Here is a 27,170-nt window from a genome sequence, read left to right as displayed (position 1 = left end):
GGGTCCTGTGCAGGTTGGCAAGCTTTGGTAGAACCTACAGTGGCACTGAGCGGCAGAGAATGAGGCACAGATGATGAAGGTACAGTAAAGCATGATTGAGGAGTCTCAATCTTGATCCAGAGAAGGCTCGATCTGGCCTGGTCAACTGGTAGCTGCCCTGCTGCTGTGGTTGCAAGCAAGTCCCATTCAAAGAAGCATTTTGACCATCCACACAAGTCTTTTTGCTTAGCCCTTGAACTTTGATCCTCGTGCAGGTAGCTGGTTCTGAAACTGCTGTTGATAAAGGCGACTTTGCTTTTGGCTCCGAGATTGACCTCTCCGGTCAAAGGAGAGATCAGGATGCTGCTGATGCTGCAAAGCCTGTGGGAGAAGTTGGTGATGCTGATGGTGGTTTAACAGCTGATTTGGGCAGTGCTGTTGCTGCTGTGTTTGTTGTTGTAAAACACAAAGTTGCTGGTTGTATAGATATGATTGATAGGGGCAGAACATATTTCCATTCTGGTCTTGGTTGAAGAACAGCGTATTACCTGCTTGGCTCATACTAGCATTTGGGTACTGGCCATGCTGGTCTACAACTATGCCACCACCTCCACCACCCATGCCCCCAGGACCAGAAAATGCCTGCCCCATAGCATTCTGTGACTCCATGCCAATGTAGTGGCCTATCTGCTGACTGTTACCAGGCATGGCTTGTTGGGTTGTAAGTGGCATCATGTTTTGGGGTTCCCCTGGACATAAAGGCTCAACTGGGGCAGGCTCAAAGTCAGCACTGAGATTTTGCTCATCCACAAGTAATGGTGCAGAGGGAAGCCATTCTCACCCTGCCCTTCCAAATTTCCAGTGAAGTTGTGATCACTTGAGAAGGCCATGGCAGAGGGTATCTGGAACTTCTGGAACTCCTTTGGATCCAAGCTGGCCCCAATGACCCTCACTGTGAGCTACAGCATGTCCAGTATTTTGTGTACCTTTCAAAAAAGAGAAAAACCCAAATACAACATTAATATGAGAAGACAGAGTTTCCTTCACTTTCATTTTTTTGCAAACCGACACAATCAAAACATCTGCCACCACAAATAGATTCTCTATTTTAGAGCCTGACCGCTCTTTAGGTGCGCTGAGCGCACTCTGATCACAGCTGAAGTAGCAGAATGGCAGGTGTAGTGAAAGGAAACTTAACCATGTATTGTACTGGGTCTAAACATTTAATTTCGCTCTCAAACAGCTGCTCCTCTTATTCATTGATCTGATCTGATCAGCTTTGACTGGCTCAAATGATCAATTATCAATTCCATGACTCAAGTCTCTGCTGCTGAGGGGGAAAAAAAAGGTGTGTCTGTGCTGCGTCCATGAGCCTGCAAAAAATTCTGACTAACATACAAGGACACACAGGCAAGAAAAAAACCCTTAATGTTAGCAAGCTAGTAGCAGAGATCAGCAGAATGACTGTAGCAATCATTAATAAAATGAGATAGTGACAAAGCGCAGTGGCACTGTTAATTTCATTGACATTTCTTTTTTTTTTTGTCATGAAGAAAAAGAAGATGACAATCTCAAGATTTCATTTCATTTATTCCTTTTGACCCCTCCCCGGGGTATAAGGGGCAAACAACAAAAATTAACATTAACAAATCAGGACAGGCAGCAGCCAATGCACAGCAAAATAAATAAAACAGAATTTGTGTACATACATACAAGTCAAAGCAAATCAAGAGAAACTATTCAAGATTTTCTTTAAAAGTTTCAACAAATTTGACAAGACCTTTACTTTTCGAGATGACATTAACTTTTGAAACTTATAAATATTTGGATTTGCTCTATAGAACTGTCCAACCAACTCTCTTCTCTCTTTGTCAAAAAAGAACACACAAGTACATAATGATATTCGTCTCCTCGATTGCCAGTCAAACAAAGAGGGGACATTCCGGGGACATTTTTCACGATCATACCTGCACTCAGAGATAGGTAACTTATGATTTCCACACAAACTTAGACCATCAAACTCTTTCGGCAGGTCTTAACATAATCAGATAAGGTTCAAAAGTGAAATCAGTTTTAAATAATTTATAACTATCACATAAAGGGTTACTTTGTAATTTCTCATGCCATCTCTGTAGTTCCATATCAGATAATCTACGATCAATCATTAAATTTAAATATTTAGGGTTCATCCGTCCAGCGTCATGCCATAAGTACAGTACGATAAACCACAATCATCAAGAATATTTTTAACTTTGGAAATCCATTTACACTGAAAAATATTGTCATCATACAAAGTCTTGAAAACAATAAACACAGTCAAAGAGATTTTTGTTGTATTATGACTAATTAAATGTACCCAAAAGTAAACGTTTCAAGAAAGATCTGTGAAGAATTTCAATTTGGTCAAGTTTATGAAATCCCCAGACTTCACTTCCATATAAAAGAATAGGCCCTATAAGCTGGTCAAATAACTCACATTGTATATCAACAGGTAACTGTAATCTAGTAACGCTGTTTTCCAAGGAGAATAAAGCTCTTTTAGCTAGTTTAACTTGCTTAGCCATTGCTTTATCAAATCGTCCATTAAAATTAAATAACGCTCCAAGATAGTCATACTCAAAAGTAACTTCTAATTTATCTGAACCAAACTCTAATTCTCTGAGTATCCGTAATTTCCCCCTAGAGAAAATAACAACCTTTGTTTTGTCTGTGTTGACAGTTAAATACCAGTTTTTACAATAAGAAGCAACTGCATTTAATGCGGCCTGTAATTCTGAAGGAGTCTCTGCCAGTACAATCGTATCATCTGCGTACAACAGGACATATAATTTCAAATATATCCCTATTTCACCATTCATCACATTGCGGTATTCAGTTGAAAAAAGTTGTAGTCCGTTGTACCATTGACTCACATATTTTTCAAAGTCATTTAAATATAGAACAAACAATAGTGGTGATAAATTATCCCCCTGACGCACTCCTACATTACATACAAATTGTTCAGATAAATCATAACCAGCTCTAACACAAGATTTGGCATTCTCATACGTGTTATGTATCACATTTAATACTCTTCCGGTTATACCAAGTGCAACTAATTTAAACCATAGTAATGACCTATCTACCAAATCAGATGCTTTTTTATAATCAACAAAAGCACAATACAGTCTTTTTTTCTTATACAAGTACCATTCAACCAGTGAGTGAAGAACAAAAATATGGTCAAGGGTTGAAAAGCCTTTCCTAAACCCTGCCTGCTCTTCTCCAAGAATTCTTTCAGACTCTATATAAGCAGTTAGTCTGTAATTTATTACAGCCGTAAAAAGCTTACCAATACAACTAAGTAAAGTAATACCTCTGTAATTTTCAGGATCATCTACTGGTCCCTTGTTTTTGTAAAACGGTTTTATCACTCCTAAACACCAGTCAGTGGGGACTATACCTGTTATCAGTACCAAATTAAAGAATTTTACTAAAATGTTCAGCATTTCCAAAGGGGAGTTCTTTATATATTCATTTAAAACTTCATCGATACCATTTGCTTTTTTATTTTTTAATTTTTTTTTACCATTCGCTGTATTTCTTCCAAAGTAAACAAATCACTTATGTATTCATTTGTAGGAGAGGTGACTTGTCTGAGGTCAAATTGCTGGTCTTCTGGTGTACAATTATCACTCGATTTTTGGCTGAGTTTCTTAAAATATTCAGCAAAGGTTTCTATAGATACATTTCCTAATCTTCCAGATGGTTTACCTGCATTTAGAATAGACCAATATTCATTACTATTAGATTTCTTAAGTGTACGAAGTTTCCTATGTAAAGAATCAAAGAACTGCCTTGAACATTTCCTTATGATGGATTTATACTTTCTAGCTAGATAGATCTTGCTGATAAAAACTAAGATGAAATCTATGCTGTGACAAGACAAGACATGATGAAAATTTTAGTGGTGGACTATCAAACTTTTAGGTGTCAACGTCCATGCTTGTAATTATCTTTAATTATCTTCAAATGCTGCATGAGTGACTCCAGTAAATAGTCTGCGCCAGGATGTTTCACTAGCCAGCAAAGACACTCACAGTGTAGCAGCATCAGCTGTTGGTACGAGATGTGAGCTGTAATTCAGCAGTAAATAATCGCCATGTGTCTGACTGTGGATAGTGGACCTGCTGAATGGAATTGTGGAGTTTGTTAATTGCAGCGGTGGCTGTTAGCAACTAGCTCCGCTTGTTAGTCACTGAACAGTAGCACAGCGAGATGTAACCGCCACCTATGTTCACATCGGATCCCCACAGGACTCGACTCAGACCAGAGCTGTCTAAAGAAGGGTCATGGGTTGATGGTGTTCAACAGGCAGGTAGGAGGCCCAGTTATCTGTGAGTGTGAAACGGTCTGTAAACAGTCTGAACCCAGATCAGTTTTCTCTGCCAGAGATCAAAGTTTAGTTTTAATCACTGACTCTATGAGAGGACACGAGTTTACAAATCCCCTTTGTCTCAGGTGTCTCAAATGATGATCAGTAAGTATGCGTCAGAATCACCCTCAAGCACTGCTTGAGAAATGACAGTTTGTAAGTGGCAGAAATTATTTGTAGGTGTGGAAAAAATATTCAAATGAAATGTTAATAGAACCTGTCACCTGATTTCTGATACAGGAATTAGTCTCCTGGATTAGTTTAAAGATAAAAAACATATAGATAACATATTGACTAAAAGATAAAACATCTTGAATTTTCGTTGACTAAAACTATGAAGGATAAAAATGACAAAAATGTGACTAAATCTATGAACTGTTTTCGTCTCAGGACTAAGACTAAATTTAAAATAGCTGTCAAAATTAACTCTGTGCAGCTGGTAACGGTGTATCAATACTGCGGAAATTGGGGATGTCCGATATTCAGCATTGATATTTCTTGATAAATCCATATTTTATTTTATTTTTTTAGATATTTTTTGGCCATTTTTGCCTTTAATGGCCAGGACAGGTAAACGTGAAGGGGGAAGAGAGAGAGAGAGAGAGAGAGAGAGAGAGAGAGAGGATGACATGCTGCAGTGCTGCTGCGGCAACAGCCTTGTACATGGGGCGCCTGCTCTACCACTAAGCCACCGACGCCCCGATAAATCCATATTTTTGACGATACTTACTTATTAAGATACTGTTTCACAAACCAACATTGTCAAAGGAGTTGAGCTCTATATACCATTCTCTTTAATACACTGGATGTTGGTCACATTTTTCTGTCCATAATTATGACAGCCTCAACTACTGCCTGTGAGATTTGTAAAGATAGAGCAAACAAATCACAAAAATTACCTAACTTTGAAGGCAAGTAATTAGTACATAAATGACACCACAATGGTGTACATCATCTATTGCACGTCTGTCCGTCCTGGACGAGGATCCTCCTCAGTTGCGCTTCCTGAGGTTTCTACCGTTTTTTTTCCCCCGTTAAAGGGGTTTTTGGGGGAGTTTTTCCTTATCCGCTGTGAGGGTCTTAAGGACAGAGGGATGTCGTATGCTGTAAAGCCCTGTGAGGCAAATTGTGATTTGTGATTTTGGGCTTTATAAATAAAATTGATTGATTGATCGGACATCGTGCCCATTTGAAGTGGCAAGTGGGTCAATGATGTGACATGCAATTTTGAAGTCAAAAGCCCTATATGAAGTAAAAATAAGGAAAATGTGTACGTTTATTACATCTATTAATCTCTGTTTGTCAGATAATATGAAATGTATTGAGTGTATTTCAGAGTTAAAGAAATATTAGACATTTTAGTCACAAAATGTCGTACGGGGTAACTGTCCACACCTCAGGGTTAAATGCAAAAAAGCTACAAAATCTGTTAAAAATATAATAAAACACAAAATCTCGTCCACAGGCATTATTAATATATATTATTATACATATATATATATATATATATATATATTATTCCCAGTTCCGAGTTCCAACCTCAGAGAGAGAAGAGAGACTTCCCCTCGCCTGATAAGTGGTTGAAGGAGGGTGCGGCTGCACAGCTCCTGCCTCTTCCCCCTAAAAGTCAATCGCGCTGCTGTATTGACAACGTTTGTGTTATGAATGGGACAGAGAGCGTCATAATCCTGTCTTCAGTGTGGACAATGACAGCAATTCAGTGAACATGCCCCAGAGTAGATTTATTTAATTAAAATCATAGTCCGACCATGGTCAACTGTTGGAACTGGTCGTTGCATATTTGATCTGTATATCCCATCAACTGGTGCAGTTATGGATCGTTCAATGCAGTGGTGATATTAAAATGACAATACATGTAAGAAGATGCTACTCACATTTTTCTCATGGACGCAGAATAAATGGTTGTTTCAACAGCAATCTGGAGTGTGATGAGGTAGAGAGGTGTCGTCAGCTGCACGTTAGTTCGAAAAAAAAAAAAAACAGTTCCCCCTGCTATGGCTACTCCCAGTCAGCTGGCAAAAGAGGGTGGAAAGGCATTGCAGCACCGTGACCTATGACCCTGCACCATCTCTGCTGGAAAGGAATAGAGAGGAAAGTGCAGGTTAACAAGAGGGATGCACTTGCTCTTCCCGTGTTAAATCCACTACTGAACAGATACATAATTTAATCAGAGCACTTTTAAGACAGTGAGATTTTGCTTTTACTCTGCACGGTGGATGATATTGTGACAAGGATTCACACTGTAGGCCTACAATGAAAGGATTTTAAAGATTCACTGTCAAAATCAGCCAAGGGGGAGCTCAGTCACAGCAAAATCTCACCATATCTCAACCCTGGCATGAAACAGAACTTTATCAAGTCTTGTAGATGAGCCATAGTCCTCAGTTTAGCCATTCTCCAACACCGTTTTCACACCTCACATTATACCAAGACAAGTAAGTATGTTGTTACAACAAGGAAAGTTTCTTTTTTAAACAAGAAATGTTTCTTGTTATAAAGTGAAAATATCTTGTAAAACTACGACAAATATCTTGTTATGTTACTACCTAATACTGACCTTTTTTTAATTCTGGCATGGCAGCTCTACGCTTCCATAATGAGACCCAGATGTGCACAAATCATTTGGATGACAATGTTGGGTTTGTGTGTTCCTAGTGAAGCTGAGGAAATGTGGCATGCCAACCAATATCCTCAGCAACATTTACAGATGTGCAGTCGAAAGCGTCCCCATCAGTTTAGTCAATTTGGTACGGACACTGCACTGCTCAGGACAAGAGATGTGATGAAAACTGCACAAGTCATTTTGGGAGCAGCATCCAATCAGGATATTTACAACACCGGGGTCCACGACATCATCGCGGACCCCAACCACAGTCTCTCAACGCTCCTGCCATCATGCAGACGTTACAGGAGTGTGAAATCCAGGACAACAATACTGACACAGGCTGCTGTGTCCATGTGCATTATTCCCAGTTCTAACTTCCGAAGACAGAAGGACCTTCCCCTCGCCATCGGGGTCATCAGGAGGGCCCAAGACATCATCAATGACAGTTCATACCCCAACCTTAACCTCCTTGCTCTCTTAGGGAACACACAAATTAATTACACCATCATCACGTGATAATTTCTTGGCATTTGATATGATTTCCAACACAGACATCTCTTGATGCTGTCATTCAAACTAAGTCTGACACAAAGCCAAACCCAAGCTGGAAGCTGAGGCGAAGTGAGCAGCCCATTCAAGCTGGATTTAAAACAGTCAACTAGAGATGAGACTGTATATACCATTAAAAATATAACTGAATAGCCTATAATGGGCTTACATATTAATACACTCTCATATCACCTTTCCCACGTGTCATAAAACAAAGCAGCGTACTCTGCTAGCCAAGCCTCTGCAGAACCCATTGCCCCCAGTCTGACACAGAGACACAGACCAGTCTCCTGAAACACAAACTAGTTTCTCTTATTAGCATAATACTATCCCGGCACGTACACGTCAGACTCAAGCCAAGCCTCCACTGAATCCTGGAGCTATAAATAGCCACTTCAGCGCACCTCATTCAACCCGAAAACAGCATCAAAACTGTGACAGTAGAGTGGACCTACAACCAGGAAGTGGGTTAGCATTTTAGCATGTTAGCATGTTAGCTCTCCCGGTTCCGAACGCGGTGCCGTTCGTGTAGCCTAACTTTAGCTTCTAGCTTCTGGCGACTGCATTAACGCTTCAAACATCGTAAAGCAGTGCTTGTTTGTTAGGATTATCTTGCCGAACATAACGTGCGAGTATCATAAACCGCTGTGTGTCACAGAGGTTACTTTTACACGGTCCGAAATCCCGACGGCATAAAGTACCGGGGTGGGTGCCGGAGCTCGCTGTGGGCACTCTGCCTGCGGAGACGGAGCAGCGGGGCACCGAGCGGAGTTAAATGTCTGATTAACTTCACAGTTCGTTAATTAGTGTGTTAATATACAGCTCGGTTTCCTCGAAAACAGCGCTCATAAAGTTGTGTGGGGCATCAGGTCAGATAAACGATCGCACCCCAGGATTTAAAACCGTTAAGTTAGCAAAGTACCGCTGAGTGTAGCTGTAAATGGAGGCGTATTTAAAAGTGTAAGTGCACTCAATGCTCTTTAAATGTTGTAACTGGTACAGTGGTAGGACCGCCATGTAAAAGTCGATAACGCGATAAGCTTTGATAAGTTTGACAAACAAGGAGTCTAGCTGTCATTAAAGAGACACCGGACTCACCTTTCACAGTCTCCGCATCCTCTTCACCGTATTCCAAACTAGCAAAAGCCCGTCGGTGTTTTAAAAGGTAGCGAGGCGGCAAAGTGTCGCTTCACACGCAACTGCTCACCAAGTCACATCTCGGACACTACTAGCCGTATAGCTATTGTGTCGGTATACGTCCTTCACCTACGACCTCCCATCTCCGATCTCCGAGATACGAGGGCGCATACGAGATGCGCGTTCCACCGCCTGGTAAACGGACGGGAAGGAGGCAGGACAGCATGGGTGTGTGTGCGTGCCCCTCTTTGCCTCTGGTTGGAGACAGGCCTGTCGTCCCGCCCCTTTCCCCCTAACAGCCAATCGTGTGCCGAGCAGCAAAGCTATCAGCCAATCGCCTTACTGTATGGATGTTCGCTTGGCTGCACCGCAGCGGCTGTACTATGGAATGCAGCGTGCATGCTGTACGATCAGGACACACTACTGCTTCATAGCGTTATGCCCTGACCTTTGACCCTCATGCTTTTATATCCGATACCATGAAGACAAAACAAACACCACTGACCGAGTTTGCCAGGTGCATGTAGTTCAACATTAAAGTTATAACTGCACAGACTGTAGACTGTAATATGTTTGTGACAGTGACACCTGCATTGCTCTGTCGCTGTTATTTTTACAGTCATGTCCTTCTCTTGTTTGTGATATTTATGGTTATTTTGTTCACTCATTCTGATTCTGGTTCTGGTTTGGCCTTTGGGCCTCCTTCAAGATCAACAAGCATGTTGAGACAATAGCTGTGTCTCAATTCAGGGGCTGCAGCCTCTCACCAGTGTGTGTGTGAATGGGTGAATGTGACTCAGTAGAGTTAAAGCGCTTTGAGTGGTCAAGAAGACTAGAAAGGCACTATACTATATATAAGTCCATTTACTTTAACATGGGCATGATATGCAGCCAGTGGCCATTGTAGTAGTTAGGGGGCATCAGGGGAAAACTCAGCGACAAGGAGAAGTGTTTGCAGATCGTAAATTTCTGAAGCCAAACCCTGTCCTTTTTCCTAAAACTGACCACGTGCTTTTGTTGTGAAAAACCTGACTTTGTGGCGTTGTACTGACGTAGTGCATTTATTTTGAAAGACACTATATGTAAGAGTTAAATTTCCTGTCTTATATTCTGATGCAGTTGATGAAATTTGCACTGGGTGTCCATACCTTGCATACAACAGGGTGTGTCTGTGACAACCAGTCACAGACACGCCCTGTTGTATGCATCACACCGAGCGACAGGGTCAATCTTACCTCCTCACTCAGGTAAAAGTTTCTGTCCCTTCCTTGCTCAGAGAACTTTACTAAATCACTCCTGTTCTCAAGTGTTTGTGAATACGGCCTCAGGCATACAAAATTTGACAAAGTGGAGCAAAACATGGAGATCTCAGACAAGGACCATCATTTAAACAATAACTGAGGAAAGTCAGAGGTGTTTTAAACACATAAACTCTTTCATTTACTGTTTTTACTCAGTTGAAAAACACATTTTCAGAACTCAGATTTAAGGCAAAAACAAACCTGTTTACACTGTAGAGCCACATTTCAGCAGCTAGAAAAACCAAAGTCAGGACTCAAAATAAAAAACTGGTGTAGTCTGATGAAAAATTCATGGAGTTACTGAACTTAAAAAGCTGCCTTCAGGCAGCTTTTCAGGTCATTATATGTGACTGATTTTGTTTCAACAAATTAAACAACAACTCAAACTTAATATTCCTGTTGAGAATCAGTTCTGGCAGATCACTGATCCACGATAGTGCCGGCGCCCCATGTACAGAGGCATCGCCTCGCTGCAGCGGCCACAGGTTCGAATCTGGCTCGCGGCCCTTTGCTGCATGTCAGTCCCCACTCTCTCTGTCTCCCCATTTCACTCTCTGTCCTGTCAATAAAGGCAAAAAAGCCCATAAAAATAATCTTTAAAAAAAAGATCACTGATCCACCAGTCAGGATTTAATCCTCCTCAGCGGTTGACCAGACAGACCAGGGTGTCTGAGCCTAATTATCAGGGGCCATATTCACAAACACTCTTGAGAACACTCTCAGAGAGCTCCTAACATAGCCCAAAATATTGTAGAAAGGCGTCCTAGCATAGGAGTGATTTAGGAAAGTCCTCAGGGCAACTCTGAGCAAGGCAGGGAAAGAAATTTCTTCCTCAGTGAGGAGGTAAGATTGACCCGATGTGTGGAACTATTATTAGCTCTGCACTACACTGACAATGGGTGAGATCAGGCAGCTGCAGCAGGAGGTGGTGACAAAAAACCACAGTGAAGTTGGACAGCTCCAGCAGCTTTGAGCCAATAGAGGAACTAATTCACATCCTGTTAGACCTGTTGCCGCTTTCTTGAAATCCTATCAGACCCATACACAAGTTTATTTTCAGTCTCCAATGTTTTAGTTGTGACAGAGTAGCCTATTAAAATGCTTTACAGCTGATCTGTAATTTATGTCCATGGCTCAGCCTCCATTTTACATGAATCATGTTAAATGGCCCAAGTAGAGCAGCAGGGCAGCTTCGCACAGCTACTCTTTGTGGGTTGTACCTCAGCGTTCATCAACCATCTGCCGCTGGATCTTGGACTTCCTGTCAGAGTAAGCCAACAAACCTCAACAACTCTCGGCCTCAGCACTGGCTCCCCTCAGGGCTGTGTGCTGAGCCCCTACTCTACACCCTCTACACCCACGACTGCACCACCACCCACTCCAGCAACACCATCATTAAGTTCGCTGATGGCACAACATTGGTGGGTCTCTCTCTCTTTGGGATGGGAGGGGTGAGTCATATAGGGACAAGGTGGAGTAACTGACTGGCTGGTGCAGGAACAATAACCTGGGGCCTCATTTAAACAGCCATGGCGCATAGTAGCGTCAGACCTGTTCAAACGTAAGTGAACGGGCAACCTTCAAGTGCAAAGTTAGTCCACTAAACAAGCTTTTTTTCCACAAAGACCGCCTCATATCGTTAGGATAAATGTCAGAGAACATATAGAAAACCACATGTAAACAGGTTGTCTTACCTTACCGGTGTACTGCCATGTTTGTTTACCATCTAGCTCTGCTTTCCAAAGCGCGAAATAACGCGAGAACAAGCAGCGACCTCATACCGTGCCTGAAATCTCGCGAGCTCTAGATAAAGCCCAGCTGGATACTACTCCAGGTGGAGGTGTCTCGTCCTCGGTCACATCCAGACCTTGAAAATAAGGCTGCAACCGGTCCCATTCCTTGCAACAGAGGCATTCCTCTTCTGTGGGCACTGGGGCACAGCATTCACAGGTACACCACCAATCTCCAGAGCTACGCAGCCTTCCAGCAGCCATTCCTCCTCTCTCGTCCTCTACCTGTTGCGCCTCTCTCTCTCCTCCTCCTCCGTTCTTCAGTTTCACAAACCTCTTCGTCAGTGTATTCTGGCTCAAATAAATAAGGGCGGCCATCAAACTCTGCAAAATCAAATTCCTCCTCCACAAAGTCGAAGTCTGGCAGAAAGTCAGCCATTATTCTATAAATCTTTCATAAAATAAATGAATGAACTTTTCAGGCAGATTTCAGGCACGGTATGAGATCGCTGCTTGTTCTCGCGATATTTCGGCCGCGCTTTGGAAAGCAGCGCTAAATGGTAAACAAACATGGCAGCACACTGGTAAGGTAAGACAACACGTTTACATGTGGTTTTCTATATGTTCTCTGACATTTATCCTAACGATATGAGGCGGTCTTTGTGGAAAAAAAGCTTGTTTAGTGGACTAACTTTGCACTTGAAGGTTGCCCGTTCACTTACGTTTTAACAGGTCTGACGCTACTATGCGCCCCCCGTATCTAGGCTAACGGCTAACATGCTAACTATTATTTTTATGTCACTAGTCACTTGAAACAAATTTAGGACGATAGGAGACAGGTTGAAATAAACCAAAATTTCCCTTGAATTTCAGATAATTTGATCCGGAACAAGTTGAGAGAGACTAGTTTGTGAGGGAGAAAGACAGTGCAGCCGCTCACTCATTCACTTCAAAGAGCTGGTACAAAGACTCGGCTCATTGGCGAACGTCACATCACTACAATATCCAGCTCATGAACAAACAGCATCTTTGAACCGGCTCTTCAAAGTGAACGAGAGCCAAAGAACCGGCTCTCACAAGTAATCAAGAAATCCCATCACTAGGGTCTGTCTTCATCCCGACTTGCTCTGCTGTCATGTAAAAGTGGACAACAATAATCTCACATGACTGAGGTGGCTGCAGTTTTTAGAGCCAGGCGCTGCAGTTGCTCTCCACCGACTGCAGGATCCAGGAGGATTATTCTGTGAACAGAAAACATGTGACTGAGGGCGAAGTTCAGTAGTGTGAATGTATCTAACTGGCAACCCTTACCAACTAATCTCAACCCTAGTCTATCGACAGATACTGCTGGTGCTTATTTATGCGCTGATTCTAAAAATGGACTACAGAAACAAAAATCCTTGTGTGATACAATCTCAGTCACAATGCTAATACCAAAAACACTTTAAACTGTGCTCCTGAAATGTTCTTAACCTCAATTTAGCATTCGTGAAACCACAAGAGTCACAAACCAGACTGATCCCATATAACAAATCAAGTCTACTGTGTCACACTAAGGCAAGATTTAACCTTACCGAACGCATCTGATCCCAGACGAGCCCTCATTTGTCACAAACTGGCTCAATGAATGTGACAAACAGGAAGTCCACATAAAAGAATTGGTTAAAATAAGCATCATTTATTCAACTAAAATGAACCTAAATAACCAATGGAGTGCAGGTCAGCACAGTCAGTAATGAAGCCATGCATGGGTGTGCTGTGGTGGTGTTGAACAGGGTGTGAAATACTTCCTCTATTGACTGAAAGCTGCTGAAACTGTCGGACTTCACCACAGCCTTTTGTCATCCCCAGGCGCAGTTCATCGCGAACGAGCCTATAATCGTTGTCGACTTTTGCATGACGTCAGAGCAAGTCGCGATGAAGTCGGACACAAATCTGCGGTGATCGACTCTGCACAGGGCACAGGCCTAGTCATCAGACGCTCGCTGGCGTCTTCATGTGAGCCAACACACACTCCTCTTCGGAGTATCCAGAAGCAATTATATCCTGAATATCAAGACTATAATCTACCAGAGACAAAACTTTATTTTCTACTACGGCGTCCTCTGCGACGGTTTTCTATAAAAATGAAGGTTATCTTAGTCCGTACTCCTGTCCTGACATCCAAGGCGTAAGAATACATTTGAAGTCCGGGTATGTCAACTCTTTCTGTCTGATGTCCACTGTTTTTCTGCCATCAGCAAGCGCACAACTGCTGTGATGCAACTGTGAGCGTCTACTCAAAATTGGTGAACACATGGCGATCGTTCAATATTACACATGAATGCTGGGAACAGTTTGGTTTGTAGGCCATCTTCGAGAGCTTGTTTGTGAAATATAGAAAGCTCAAGAGGCCGTTTGTTACACTAATAATCGTAAGATAATAGACATGTTAGGGCACCATGCTTATTGACTCGTAGATAAGGAATATAAAACCATCAGCAATTATTTTCATACAAACTGATTAAAGCCCCTTCAAAGTGGCTTCTGATATATTTGTTGTGACAGAAACTTCCAGAGCCTCCTTGTGTTGGTTAGAAGACAGAAAGCAAAACCTGCTATTGTTCTGAATGATGGCACTTAAGTTTTGTCAAGACAAAATGGGAACCTGTAACAAGTAAACTAAAATATGAAAGAGGAAGTTTACATTCCCACTGACATTTGACCAAATATACTCATGGTTATTAAACCACGTTTGGCCCCTGAAATCTTCCCAAACATTTAAGAACTTAACCTGCACTATTTTGGCAATGAATGGGAGGATAAGTAATTCTTACTTTTTCCACGAAATGATTCATTTCTACACACACACACTGACACTACACATCGCTGCATCGTCTGAGCAGTGAAACAGAAAGTGCAACACAGCCGTGACTTCAGCATGATTCACTGGTATAAAACTGACTCAACAGTCAAGTTTCAACGTACTCTGGCCATAACAAAATTAAATAAACAGACAAATGACCTTAGATTCATCTTTTCTATTTATGGTTGGTCTTTATGTAGTAATTTTACTTAATGTATTTTTACAGTCAATCATTGTGGTTCCCACAGGGATCGTAGGATGAGCTTAATAAGTCACCAGATAATGAAATCATCAGGAAAGAAAACAAACAAACAAAAAACTAAATTATAAAATCATGCCATCTCCTAGGGCTAGTCAGAAAAAGTCAAAATTACCACAAAAAAGTCAAAATTATGAAACAAAAAGTCAAAATTAGGAGATAAAAGTCAAAAGTATACAACAAAATGTCACAAGTATGAAGCTGAAAGTCAAAATTATGGGATAAAAATTCAAAATTACAAGAGAAAAGTCAAGATAGAAAGAAAACTATGAGTTCAAAATTGTGAAATAAAAGTGACAAAACTGAGGTAAGAGTCAAAATTATGAAACAAAATGCAATATAATTAGAAAGAAAGTCAAAATCACAATATAAAAGTCAAAATTATGAGAAAAAGTTAATCAAACAAACAGTCAAAGTTAGAAGACATTACGCCAAATTATATGATAAAAGTCAAAATTGTTGGAGAAAAAGTCGAAATTAGAGGACAAAAAGTCAAAATCTTAATTATCAGGAAAAAAAAAACAAATTAAAATTATCTTCCTGTCATGATTTACTTTTCATCTTTTTTCATTAAGTGGTGTAAATGTGTTTCCATATGGCCCTGTAAACTTGTACTATTGTCGAAACACTTAAGTCAGTGAACTGATTTGTTCCTGTTCACTTACTTCAGATGCATCTTAAAAACACTTGTTCATCTCTGGTTTCAGATGAATTTTATTTGCATAATTATTAATTTTCAAAGATTCAGCTGCACAGATTTTGCCTGGATTTTGGGTCCATTCAGTCGTTGTTCTGGAGCTTTTGATCATGTTATGAAATGTTGCTGATTCGCTTTTAATCTTCATTTTTACATCGTAATGGAGAACTCTTTCGAGACAAATGGAATGTGAACATCTACAATTCAGCCTGCAGAGAAAGACTGACGTTAACAAAGCTCCAGATCAGCTGATGACATGATGTCACCTACCAGAGGTCTGTTTCCTGTTTGGTAAAGTGGCAGCAGTTAGCGGGCTTGTACTTGACTTTACAGCCACATACGCAGAAACATACGTCACAGTTCACTTCCTGTTTACGCTGAATAATAAAGTGCTAACGGAAATAAGGACAGAAGAACCTGCACCATACAGTGAACATGTGTTTCAGTACGCCAGCAAAGGCAAACTTGTACTTGTGTCTGTTCAGACACTTTTGTTATCAAGTTAAAGTTTACACCAAGTAGTGAAATACTCTGCAATGTGAATATCTGTAGCACAGGAGGAAGATATGAAAGAGACCAAACAGGTTTTACTGGCAGTAGAGTCTCATATATGACCTCTGAACAAATACTCATGATTTTTTAAAAGAAAATGCACATGGTAGGTCAACATTTTGGTTCAGTAAGTCAAAAATAGTGGAAACCACTTGACAAAAAGTCAAACTTATGAGACAGAAAGTCAAATTATTAGTCAACATTATGAAATAAAAGTGGCAAAAGTGAGATAAGAGTCAAAAGTATAAGACAAAAAGTCAAAATTCTGAGATAAGAGTCAAAATTATGAAACAAAAGTTGAATTTGTGAAACAAAAAGTCAAAATTAGAAAACAAAAAGTCAAAATTAGAAGACAAAAAGAAATAATTCAGAGACAAGTCAAAATTATGAGATAAAAGTCAAAATTATCAAACAAAAAGTCAAAATTTAAAAGACAAAAAGTTAAAATTACACGATTAAAGTCATAATTGTAGGACAAACGTCAACATTATGAGACAAAAGCTTCTGTCAGCATTTTTTTGATTGTAACACTGACATGACTTTACACACCCTTTAATAATGGCTGATAATGATTGACAGAAATGAGCTGTATTATTGTCATTGTATACTACTTCATTCATTCATCTTCTAACCGCTTCATCCTCTTGAGGGTCACGGGGGGGCTGGAGCCTATCCCAGCTGACATCGGGTGAGAGGCAGGGTATACCCTGGACAGGTCACCAGACTATCACAGGGCTGACACGTAGAACACAAACAACCATTCACGCTCACATTCACACCTACAGACAATTTAGAGTTACCAATTAACCTAGTCCCCAATCTGCATGTCTTTGGACTGTGGGAGGAAGCCGGAGTGCCCGGAGAGAACCCACGCTGACACGGGGAGAACATGAAACTCCGCACAGAAGGGCTCCCACGCCCGGGATCGAACCGGCAACCCTCTTGCTATGAGGCGAGAGTGCTAACCACCACACCACCGAACCGCCCTGTATACTACTTGAATGGTTGAATTGTTTTAAGATGTTTAATCATTCTGGGTTGTGGTTTGCAGTCAGTGTGCAGATGTGACACAAAAGCTAAATAAAAAACATAGTGACTGCACACTACTGGGAATTTTTGCATCTGAAAGTTTCAGTTTGCATGCGTCTGCATAACAGCGGTTGGTTCCCATTAGAAAGAGGAAACACAGTTTAGTAACTGTCCTTGGTGGATTTTACCACAAATCATTGAAACAGGAAATAATGTCAGAGGCAAAACTACAGCATCACATCTTCTTTTAACAAATAAAACAAAACAACAAACTTCAAGTAATCCCATCATCATCATCATCATCGTCATCATCAGCAGAGAAATAAGAAATACAAAAGCAAAAGAAAACCACATGTCCAACCTAAGAGGAACCTCAGGGAGGAATCATTTAAAACTATAATTATTGAATAGTTTAAACAACAATAATGCCATCCTTTATGCCATTACCAGAAAATAATCCAGAGGAAGGAGGTAAGAAAATGCCATGCATAAACCAACGCTGATGAGAGACACAATTTAATACAAAGTTTCTACTCAATAGAAAGAGTGATAAGAAGAAGCGTGTGTGCATGTCATTCAGAGCGGGCCGAGCTTATTACCACAGTCACTTCATAGAAAAGGTCATCACCATTCACAGATGTTCAAGGATTTCATTTACACTTTTTGTCTGTTTTGTTGTCTGGAGACACTCAGAGGAATGTCTCAGCTGGACGCTGACGACGGTGGCCATCGTAGAAGTCTTGCATCATAAACATATCAACGGCAAAAAAAGGAATACACTCTGATCTGAGGGGTCTGAAATGTGGATTTAGTCAAGGAATTCCTCACAAGTGCTGCAGAGCATTTCATATGTCATAAAAGAAAAATACTGTCGTGTGAGTTTGGGATTCAAATTTGTAAAAAAAAAACAAAACAAAACCAAAATCACTCTACTTTTTATATTCCAACGCCCCTGAATGTAACACTTTACAAAGTACTTTTTCTAAACATATTTTTCAGTGTAATTAAATGTATACCACGGCCATGGAATCAACGTCTGATTGGCTGGAAAGTGTCAATTAAAAATATATTTTTGATCTAAAGGCAAAATTTGACTTTTCACTTGTTTACCAGACTACGTATTATTTTAGAGAGTATCACTGCAAATATGCAAGAGAAGCTTACTGATCATGAGGGAAATGTGTAAATTAAAGTCATGTCAAGAAACATGCTGACGTTAATTTATGATTTCTAAAATGGCGACGAACCTAAAGGGGCTTAGGATGCTTGAACACTTGCGTAAATTGGCACAAACATCAGGGGTCTCATTTATAAAACAGTGTAGGATCTATACTAAACACAATCCAAAAAATATTAGATGTGCATCGCTAACTTTCCCGTTCGCTAGCTGCTAGGCTAATTTATACAATGTAAAATGCCGTAGGCTTGTGCTAATAACGTTAGCATGTTGTATTTGTTTGGAAAACGTGTTTAGTATAAGACAGTTGTTTTGTCAGTGAACCTTGTGAGTTTTAATGGAGCTGAACTTTGTAATGTTACCTTTGTTAAATGTTGCTGTTGTCCCTGGCTTCATATGAGTAGGGAAAAAGTCCACTAGCTGCTAGGCTAATTTATACAATGTAAAGTGTTAAAGTGCTAAAACGTTAGCATGTTGTATTTGTGGGGAAAATGTGTCCAGATAAAGACAAGTGTTTGTCTGTGAATGCTGCGAGTTATAGTGAAGCTGATTTGTGTACTTGTGTTTGAAATTGTCTCTATTAAGCCATGTTTAATGTGTGTTTAATGTGTGTTTTGAATCAACTTAACTTTACAGCACTTCACAGAAACGTTCACCGCCAACTAGTGTTTTGGAGGTGTAACGGCAGAGTGACACAGACACACCACCGCACAAGTAAAAATGCTCACAACAGCATAGGCTACGGCGTAGGGTCTACCGCACGAGTATAAATCCAGCTTTAGGCATGAATCAACTACACTCATTGTCGTACATGATCCGAGCCAACACGGCATGGCACTGCGTTGGGCTATAATCGGGCTGATATCGTGTAGTGTAGATGCGACATTAGACGACTAATGACGACTCTCACTGCAGCCTGTTCTATTTTGTTCTGAAAATGTCGGCGTGCAGCCTCGTTCTGTGGATGATAAACGAGGTGCAGACTGATAAAGGAGGAAATACAGTGAGTGCTGGACGGAGCAGTGAGTGACAACAACCCGCCCACATTCTGTTTGTGGTGGAAACCCTAGGGTCTAGGTACCATGTCTGAAGGGTTACTGTTGGTTCCAAAGGGACCATACTGAAAGTGTTTGGTGGAAACTGGAGCCTTTTTTGGAACCCTAATTTCTCCTTCTTGGGAAAAGACATGACGTTGTACGTTGGCGCTCCAGCAGCATGAGCAGTCAGTCACTCGGCTTAAGCTGCGTTTAGAGATGAATCCTAGTGCAGGGGCGGACAAAACCATTTGAGCCTTTAAAGGGGGAGAGGGGCCTCAGAGAGCGTCCACTACTTTATTGATTTATTCAGCCAATATTATTTTAGTTACGGCAATAATTACTTATTGACCCGTGTATCTCTTTTTGTTAAAAACTCAAAGAGTATACTGTGTGGTTTTCTTTCACTCTTGAGCCACACCAAAGACATATTTCCTTTGCCTAGTGATGTACAATATAGTTTTTCTGTTCCTGAGAGGTTTGTTAGCTGAGTGGTTATAGTTTATGTCATCTAAAGGTGTGTTCACACCGGACCTGTTTTTTTTTTTTCCGCTAGCGACGAGTTTACATACAAAGTCAATGCAAACGGGCGATTGAGCGTATATTTGCCCGGGAGAAAAATCGCTCGGGCTCCAAGCGACAGCAACAGAGCGATTTTCGCTCGTTGCTTGAGATGAGAAATCTCATCTGGAGCGGTATTTCGCTGGGTCCTGTCGCTTGCAGCTCAACGCTGATTGGCTGCTGTAATCCCGGAATCCTGGGGGGGTGCTTGACTGTCATGACATGTCAGCTTCATGAAAAATATGGCTGCAAATTAAAAGCAACAATAGATGGAAAAACACACAGAGACAATGCATCTGTGATCAGTCCCCTAATTTAATTTTAACAATTTTTTTTCAATCTTCTCCAATTTCTCGTTTTATTTTATGGAAGTGATCAATGTAAGTGCACTTGTCCTAGAGCCGCCACGACGGTTTTTATAATGCAAAGAACTCTGTATAGATCAAACCTACAAGCTCCTCTTCCTATGACTTTTACTAAAAAATGTGTCTTGTATGTTTTCTGAAGCCTTTAAGTTACAAAAATGAAACACACTACACTGAGCATTTATACCTCCGACCGCAGCAGAGCGCTGCTGAAAGTTATACATTTTGATACAGGTGGCTATACATATTGCAAAACTCTGTAAAAGTACACCAAAGCATACATTTTCATTTCCAAATATTTATTTCAAAACAAAACCATTCATACGGTCAGTAAAAAAACATTTTGTTAATGATAAAAAACAAATCTGAACAGTGACCGCGCCAGCCGGCGGGACTGCGGCTGAACCACTTCCAATGTTCATTCATTCGTTCAGTCGCGTGTTCAGAGTGTGTGCGTGTGTGTGTGTGTGTGTGTGTTAGTATGTCAAAGAGGAGGAGAATCAATAAAAAAAGGTTTCCACTAATTATTTCAAAGTTTATTTCTTTTATTCTTAATTTTTTTTTTATTAAAAAGCGTAATACAGCCAACAATATTATAAACCAAAAGTCTAATTTATTATTGTAGAGTGTACTGAGCAAATCACCTCTTTCAACTGGAGACACGGCGCAGCAGCAGCAAAAAAAAAAAGGCATTATAAAAAGCCGACAAATAGTGTTAATTAATTGACACGAGACACTGGAGAGGCTGTCAGTCCTATTCTATAGTCTGTAATATTTTTTTTATTTTATCATAACTTCGGAAATTACTCAAATGCATTTTTGGTGTGCTTCTGAGCACACAGGCAGCATAAACAATGAAGTTACATATGTTGGGGTGCTTGGAGGGGAGCTGTAATCCTGGCGGTCCTGTGTTAAGCACCATGGACAGCGCCAATGCATCTACCTGTAGCGCAGAGGCTCTGATGCCTGAGACAGAGCATGTGAGCGGAGTTGGAGCTGCCTGGAGCGAGGAGGGAGGATTTTGTATGTATGTGCCAAAATAGGTAAAAAAAAAACCAAAACATAATTTCTTTCTTTTGTGTTATAAAATATTTGGAAAAGTCAAAAGAAAAGAAACAGAGTGAGACTGAGAGAGAAAGAGAGAGCGCGCGTGCAGGAGAGAAACGCTGTCAACAAATTGTAAATCATTCAATTTATTTTATTTTAACCCGGGAGGTTAGAGAGCCCAGCTCCCTCTCCAGCATCCTGAACCCCCCTGTCTGAAGGTGCAGGAAGGGCTGGTCCCGTGGCTGCACCCGGGCCCGTCTGGTCTGGCTGCGCACTGGCTGTGGAGCTGGGGTCATCCTCCTCCTCCTCCTCCTCCTGACAAGATGATCTTCAGTTTTACGTTCTGAAAGCTTTTTTTACATATACATTTGTAGCCTACTTGTAGGGCTATAAGTTTACGTCTTTAATTCACAGAAGCTGGTTATTGTTGTGTTTATGTCAAAATAATGTTTATCAAACGTTTTCACATCTTTGATTTTGTGATTTACATGCCAAAATGATCACAATTCATTTGGGAAAGACAAGTTCATTTTACAGGCTATGCATCATCAGCCCGTGGAGGTCCGCTCGCAGTTGCGTCTATTCGGACATTGGACCTCCCGGATTATGATGATCATCAACTGCGATTAGATCGTTCTGATTAATGACTGACCATTAAGACGTGTTTCTGATAAATATTTAAATGTGCACAATAATAACCTTTCACACTGTAATCATATTTTTATTTGTTATCTTTTGCGTATGTGTGGCTGCTCCGTGTGTGTCGGAGCAGAGTGCACGCGCATTGTGCACCCGCCTAGAGACGCATATTACTAACTTGTTTAACTAAAATACTAAAATACTGCGCCGTTGACTTTAGACCAGCTTTTGGTTGGTCACTGGCGCATTTGCTTTTAAGTCATCTAACTAGCAACGCGCCATGACTGCGCCTGACCACTCCTCATTTTTAGACCAACACACCCAGAGAAGCGCAAGTTCATTTGCTAGTTAGACGAGGGCGCAGGGCGTGAAAAGGACAACTGCGCATGCATCTAAATAGCAATGACACTTGCGCCATGGATTATGTGCCGTCCGCTTTATACCATCTAAATAGGGCCCAAAGGCTTCAGAAAACATACAAGACACATTTTTTAGTAAAAGTCATAGGAAGAGGAGCTTGTAGGTTTGATCTATAGAGTTCTTTGCATTATAAAAACCGTCGTGGCGGCTCTAGGACAAGTGCACTTACATTGATCACTTCCATAAAATAAAACGAGAAATTGGAGAAGATTGAAAAAATTGTTAAAATTAAATTAGTGGACTGATCACAGATGCATTGTCTCTGTGTGTTTTTACATCTATTGTTGCTTTTAATTTGCAGCTATACTTTTAATGAAGCTGACATATCGTGACAGTCAAGCACCCCCCTCCTCGAAATTCCCTGATCGCTTCAATGACGTCATCAAAGCGAAAAAGCGAGTCTCTTGATTTATGCCACATTTGACGAGCGATTGCAACTGAGCGATGAAGCGATATCAAAGGGGCGAACCGAGCAACAGCGAAAAAAAACAGGTCCGGTGTGAACACAGCTTTACTAGTGTGCTGGGTTTGATTCTGGCCTTGGGACCTTTGTGGCATGTCATACCCCTCTCCCTCTGCCCACCATCAAATAAGTACATACATTGCTCCTGGCTCTGATCGGTTGTGGCAGAGGGTTTGAATTTGACGGCTCTCTTCATAAGAAAAAGTAGTTTAATGCCTTTATTTAACCAGCAACAACACTTGTTTTATTTTCACCATCTTTGCTCACACAGACGTCACAAATCTCCCTCAAAGGGCGTTACAATCCTTACAGCATACGACACCCTCTGTCCTTATCTCCCTTCCTTCTCTGTCCTTACTTTTTCTGCTCATTTGTTTTATGCACTCTGTGGTTTCCCCTCTCATATTTCTGTGTCAGTGAGGGACTTTGTCAGCTGATGAACCCAGAACAAACCTACAGATCTTACAAATCAGGTCAGGACTTCCTGCTGGAAGTAGCCATCAGAAGATGGATTTATGGTGGTGCCGCCACCCTCGGAGTTGACATGGGCCCACGCACACTCCGACCAGACATCGTGCTGTTCTCTGAAACATCCAAACAGGAGGTCATGCTTTAGCTTACAGTGCTCTGGGAGGAGAAGATGGAGGAGGCTAGCAGGAGGAATGAAATTGCCCTTTAGGGGATTAATAAACAAATTGTCTTGAGTCTTGAGAAGTATGCAGAGCTGGTGGAGGATGCCGCAGACAGCGGTGGCGTGCACGGTGCAAGTCCATTGGAGTGGGGAGGACGGGCTTTGCGGCAAAGTCATAACGCAACGCCGACAGCCTCCTGGGCATCACTGGAGCACGCAAAAGGAAAGCCATCAGCAGAGAAGGCTTCAAGATGACTGTGGATTTTTACGAACAATACTTCTTGGACACAGGCCGGGAACTGATCACTCCTGGTCGGGTCACCTGGGTGAGGGGGTCTAAAGTTGAAAGACCCAAAATCCCCTATGACCCCAGGTACTTCTCTGATGATGTGTCTAAGTACATCAAGAGATGTATGTATCAACCTGTGTTTTTTGAGCAGCTGAATTGTCGATAACAAGAATACAGATACACAGATGCAGAAATGTTTTTGTTGTATTTAACTTTAAAAAGGGTGTAGTGAGATTTAGTTTCATCTTTATGGAGCCGCCACCACTTGTAAAAACATCATGACTATAAGTACATATTGTGAAAATGCTTTTCAAGTTGTTTTTCTTTGACATTGTAAGAGTAAAATTCTGGGGGAAAGTTCTTGATATCGTTGCACATATGTTAGTCATTGCTGAAAGTCAGATTCAGAGATTTTAAATATGTAGCGAGACCTTGTACACTGATAACCCAATCTTTCCTGTATAGACACCCACAAGTGATATACCTGATGGTGCACTCTGTGGCCAGTAGATGGGGCCTGGTGTAAGTCCTAGCAAGCACAGCAGAGCGGTTTAAGGTTAACACACAGCCAAAGCATTCACATCAAAAACTTCCACAGATGTTAGTGAAACGTTTCCCACGTGAGACACACAGCTAAAGAGCAGCTCTGCATTCCCACGGTGCTGGTTACTTCTCCTTGACTAATAATGATGACTAGGGGAAAAAAAGGACAAAAAGAAGAAAGGAAAATAAGCATTAATGATGAAGATTAAGTGGAAAACTTGCCTCCTGTAATCTGTCACTACACTGATCAGCCAAAAAATTAGAACCACTCTCAGGTAAAGTGAGTAACATTGATCATCTTGTTACAATGCAATTTTCTCCTGAGGAACTTTTGGTGCAGAAATTCACAAGGATGCCACCCAAACACCTCTGCAGATCAAGTTTCGCTCCTTATGGCAGCAGCACTCCCCGATGGCAGTGGCGCCCAGCAGGAAAATGCACCGTGCCACACTGCAGAAACTGCTCAGGAATGGCCCGAGGAACGTGACAAAAGCTCAAGGCATCGCCCTGGCCTCCAAATTCCCCAGATCCAAATCCGATCGAGCATCCATGGGCCGTGCTGGTACCTCAGAGGTACCCCTAATCCAGTGAGGCCTCCCTGGATCGGACTTGTTCCGACATGTCAAGGCATGGACACATGACCTCTGGGTGTCCTGTGGCGTCTGGCACCGGGGTGCTGGCTTCAAATCATTTGAGACCTGTCAGTTGTGAGGTGGGGTATCAGCACTTCCCAAGATGGGAATTTCAATGGGAGATTTGGAGGCCAAGTCGACACCTTGAACTCTTTGGCCATTCCTGAGCAGTTTTTGTGGTGTGGCATGATGCATTTTTCAGAGCTCAGGAGTCCGCCATTGTTGCTGTGATGGTCGACTTTCTCACGCATGCCTAGTGACTGGAACCATAATGAGCATGTGCGAAAAGTCTCTGTTTTTATTGTAAGTTTACATGAAAACGGAGAGGTGTTGCTTCCAAAAATCTGCACACTGGAACCAGTTTTCAAAGTGTTGCGTTTTCAGGCACCATAAACAGCGCTTTCATGTAAATGATCAGCCACAACGCGACTAACGTTTACCATCTTCTGTTGAAATCGTTGTTGAATAGACAGGACCTTACAAAACCTGTTGCCTTGCCAAAAAGCAGACTACGGCCTGAGCCGAAGGGACATGCATCACTGACATTTTCAGGTTTCAAACATAACGAAAATAATCGGCCTACAATTTGAGGTAAGGCTTATGGATCTCTGTAGTCAATGACACTCCTGACCTTAAGTAGCCTTTTGAATGGCGTTTCCGGCCTGCGTACTGTTAAACATGTACAGAAATGACAAACAAATGGTTCCTTTGTTGTTTTAAGGAAAACAATGATTCACCCTCTTTTTTTTAGAAAAGCACCTTGAAAAAAAAAACAACCCTCAGAAAAACGTGTGACAAATGTTTTTTCTCTGAGATACTGGTATCAGCTTTGAGTTTGGGCTGTGAGGCTTTACATGATGGTCCTGTTGTGTTTTCCAGCTGTACCTCCCAGTTCTAGTCATCTGCAGCATTTCAAGAAAATATTCAGGCGTGCATGAAAAAAACATTTTATTTCAATGTTTGAAACTTATATTACTCAATGACAGTGGCACTTACAGTGATTCATACAGTAAGACACTTCTCTAGCTGGGTTTCCATAACAGTTTTACGCAAAATTAAAGCGATATTTCGACAATTTCGAGAAAGTACAATTGCGGCTTGCAGGTGTTTCCACTGAAAGGTGATTGACAGCTAAGTCGTAATTCTCTCTCCGTCTTGCGGGACTGCGTAATTCTCGTAAAAAAATGGACGTCCAGAGTCTACTCCGTAAACTTATTGATGTTGGCAATGTGGTTTTGGTTGCATCTATTGTATGGAACTTTATCCCTATCTTTATTCAAGAGAGTGGTCAATCAGTTTGAGAGCATTATTTATTGATTTCGCATTCAAAAACCCTGCCCTCACACTCAAATAGCCTCTGCTTGCACTTGGATCTATTCTGTTTCTGCTCAAACTGTGTGCTCGCACTCAGATACCATGTTGCTCGCACAGATTTCCTGCTCGAGCTTTGGCTTTCCTCCTCGCGCTCAAACTGTTTCTGTGCGCATGGAATTTCTGCTGCAACTGCAATTTCTGCAACCAATAGAAGCAGCCAGATTTACTGTTGACCAATGAAATGATCCGTGCCTCCTTGTGGCGCTCACACACATATATATATGTGTATATATATATATATATATATATATATATATATATATATATATATATATATATATATGTATATATATATATATATACATATATATATATATATATCTATATATATATATATATATATATATATATATATATACATATATATATATATATATGCGCTTAAATACAAGGAGGCAGGGATCATTTCACTGGTCAACAGTAAATCTGGCATTCTATTGGTTGGGGGATTTTGACAGGGTTGTTACACAAAAAAATCCAAGCGCAGGGCAGAAATCTGACAGCAGAAATTCCGCGAGCGCACAGAAACAGTTTGCGCGCAAGGAGAAAAGCTGAAGCTCGAGCAGGAAATCTGTGCGAGCAACATGGTATCTGAATGCAAGCACACAGTTTGAGCAGAAACAGAGTAGATCCAAGTGCAAGCAGAGGCTATGTGAGTGCAAGGGCAGGGTTTTTGAACGTGAAATCAATAAATAATGCTCTCAAACTGATAGACCACTCTCTTGAATAAAGATAGGGATAAAGCTCCATACTACTGCTGTTGCCGTGACCATTTTTAACAAAAGACGAAGGCAGCGGATGATAGCGGTTTCCTCTGTCCACACGTATCATGTCATTTTGTTTTGGTTACATGGCAGCCGCCGTAAAACCGGATGGA

General features: G+C 41.2%; 1 protein-coding gene and 2 long non-coding RNA genes across 5 annotated transcripts in view; 1 reads left to right on the top strand and 2 right to left on the bottom strand.

The window, feature by feature from the left end:
* LOC125883091 (mucin-5AC-like) overlaps positions 1-27,170 on the top strand; it is a 184,771-nt gene that overhangs the window by 112,338 nt on the left and 45,263 nt on the right. The gene's annotated exons all lie outside the window — the stretch shown is intronic.
* LOC125883117 (uncharacterized) overlaps positions 1-27,170 on the bottom strand; it is a 51,508-nt gene that overhangs the window by 11,010 nt on the left and 13,328 nt on the right. The gene's annotated exons all lie outside the window — the stretch shown is intronic.
* LOC125883119 (uncharacterized) lies at positions 812-8,825 on the bottom strand. 2 transcript variants are annotated; one of them, XR_007448458.1, is made up of 3 exons: positions 8,667-8,825; positions 6,289-6,487; positions 812-965 (listed from the first exon to the last, which is right to left on the bottom strand). It is a non-coding gene; the product is annotated as an uncharacterized LOC125883119 (long non-coding RNA). The 2 variants fall into 2 exon arrangements; XR_007448457.1 differs by having other exon boundaries at positions 6,289-6,484.

Source organism: Epinephelus fuscoguttatus, linkage group LG22 (genome assembly GCF_011397635.1).
Source record: "Epinephelus fuscoguttatus linkage group LG22, E.fuscoguttatus.final_Chr_v1".
NCBI lineage: Eukaryota > Metazoa > Chordata > Actinopteri > Perciformes > Serranidae > Epinephelus > Epinephelus fuscoguttatus.
This window is presented reverse-complemented; position numbering and strand designations above follow the sequence as displayed.